The sequence below is a fragment of the Elephantulus edwardii genome, unplaced genomic scaffold, assembly GCF_000299155.1.
Source record: "Elephantulus edwardii isolate Elephantulus edwardi_28Jun2011 unplaced genomic scaffold, EleEdw1.0 scaffold00037, whole genome shotgun sequence".
Taxonomy (NCBI): domain Eukaryota; kingdom Metazoa; phylum Chordata; class Mammalia; order Macroscelidea; family Macroscelididae; genus Elephantulus; species Elephantulus edwardii.
In genome coordinates this window covers 20,247,645-20,250,351 of record NW_006399787.1, presented here as the reverse complement: position 1 = coordinate 20,250,351, position 2,707 = coordinate 20,247,645, and the positions used below count along the sequence as shown (strand labels likewise).

The following is a 2,707-nucleotide window of genomic DNA, read 5'->3' as shown; positions in this document are numbered from 1 at the left end:
CTGCTGACATTTTTCTTTTGACCAGTGTCTCTTAAGTTTAGTTGTACTGTCTCCAAGGGAAGTTAGACATGTTAATTGTCATTGAGTCACTACCAACTCATGGCAACTCCAAATATATTGGCAGCACTATGGTAGATGGAGAAGAGATTAAGATTGTTAACAATTTCAGCTTACTCACTTCCATAATCAACACTCTTGGCACCAGCAGTCATGAAATAAAAAGATGAATTGCATTAGGGAAATATGCTGTCAGGTACCTGTCCAGAATGCTGAAGAGTCATGAAGTCAGTCTAGAGACTAAAGTGCACCCAGTTCAGGTCCTGGTCTTTGCAATCACTTGTTATGCATCAGAGAACTGGACAGTGACCAACGATGACAGAAGAAGAATTGATGCCTTTGATTTGTGGTACTGGAAAAGAGTATTGAACATACCACGTACTGCCAAGAGAACAAACAGGTCTGTCCTGGAGAGTGTGAAACCAAGCTGTTCCTTGGAGGCAAGGATTTTGATGCTCTCTCTGACATAATTTGGGCATATTGCTAGGAAGGACCAATCCTTGGAGAAGGACATCATGCTTGGAAGGATAAAGGAACAGAGCAAGAGAGGAAGACCATGGGTGTTATAGATTGACACAGTAACTGGGGCAATGAAAGTAGGCGTGTCAGAGGCAGTGTCAATGGCCCAGAATGGGGTAGGGTTCAGAGCTATTGTGCATAGGGTCGCTATGAGTTGAAGTAGATTTTACAGCAGATAACAACAGCAACAACAACAACAACAACTCCAAATGTACAGAGTATAACTGCGTTGTAAAAGATCTGGAGTCTAACATTTTGGAAGCAGGTCACTAGACTTTGTTTCTGAGCTTCTTGTGGATGTGCTTGAATAGCCAACCTTTCAGATAGAAGCGTATCACTTAACAATTTTCAGCTACCCATGGACTTCCAAAGTTAAACATAGATGTAGCATGTGCTCCAGTAGTTCCTGTTAGCTATTCACTCATGGGAATTAAAAGCATAAGCTCATATAAATATTTGTGTTTATATGTTATAACAATCTTATTTTTAATACCCAGTGAGTGACTAGAAACCACACAAGAACCATCAACTAGTGAATGAAATAACTGTAGTATATGGATGCAATGGAATACTATGCAACAATAAAAAATATTGATTACTAGCACATACAGTGTTTTTGTTGGTGTTAAGTGTCGTCAAGTATGACTCATAGCGATCCTATGAACCATAGACGTGAACCCTGCCCTTTCCTGTGCCATCCTCATCATCTCTGATAACATTTTAGCCCATTGCTGTGTAGCTCTTCGTAGCTCAGTAAAACTATACCCTAAAGGAAGAAAAAAATACTGTAAGTATATGTTAGAGGTATATTCAGCAGCAAAAATAATATAGTAATTCACTCTGTGATACTTAGTTTTATCTTCCATCTTTAATTTTTTAGAGTTTTTAGGATCTTCTCAGAGAAGATTGTTTCATAAAGGGGCACTGATACTGTCTTTTTTTGGCACAGATGAGTAAGTTTTCTATCATTGCTTTCCTTAGTTGAAACATCTCAATTAGTGTTTTATCAATTCTTGGAGCCTTGTTTTTTTGGCAATGTTTCTAATGCAGCCTGAGCTATTAGTTCTTAGTTCCAACCTCTGGAAATGGTTGGATATTGACCTTTTATTTTTTTCTGAATTTTTTATAAGTATTTCTTCCACCCACTTTTATACTTCTATATAGTATTTTGCCCACAGAATTCTAAAATATTGCAACTTGAGACGTGAATGTTATCTTTCATTCTTCAGTGTGAGAAATGGTTTGTCCTTCACACCAAAGTTCACTAACTTCAAACCTTTACAAATTTTATGATATTCTATAACTCTTATTATAAAGTCTTAATTCTTAGTGTATTCTCTTCTTGAATGGAATTATTTGTAAACAGGAAATGGCTCCATAGGAAACTATATATATATTATATATATTAGCTAATCTAACCCTCTTTAGTCAGATTTTGTCTGTATTTTTCTGTTGTATGCATTATATACCTTTTTGTGCATAAAAACATTAAAAATACATTTCCCAATACATAAAACAATTTTAACATAATACAGTAATAGTAATAATAACAGTGATGATGTTTTTATGAGGCTTACAAAATAGTACCCATTTGTTATTTTAAATATATATTGGATTTTTAATAAAATAGGCTTTATGGAGGTCAGTCCATAACTGAGTTGTAATTAAGTCTGACATTCATGACCTGGAGAGAAACAGACTGTATTTCTCTTTTGTACTTAAAAGTTGTCTATGGCAGTCAACACTAGGCTATTTGGGAATGAGGTCCCCAAAATGATTCATTGTGGTACAGGAAGAAAATATTTGAACTTTTAAAATATTTAAATGTCATCCTCTTTAGTATTAATTTTTCATGTGTTTTGTAATGTAGTTGATAAACTAGTACCTAAGTATAATCAATAAAATAATTGAAATGTTTTAAAACATATTGAGGCCTGCATTCTTATACCATTTTACTGGTGAGGAGCACATGATAAAAAACTATTGGTTTATGCTGTGAATCATATGTTTTAAATAAATTCTCAAACGTCAGTCTTCTTATTTGTAAAGTTATGTGTAAAATTAGGCTCTGTTATCTTTATAAATTTAAATGTTCATGAACTTAAAAATGTTTTTGAAGAGTTTTTTTTTT

General features: G+C 34.2%; 1 protein-coding gene across 1 annotated transcript in view; it reads left to right on the top strand.

Moving 5' to 3' along the window:
* The window catches only part of RAD51B (RAD51 paralog B), an 890,578-nt gene that overhangs the window by 178,697 nt on the left and 709,174 nt on the right, over positions 1–2,707 (top strand). The window lies entirely within an intron of this gene.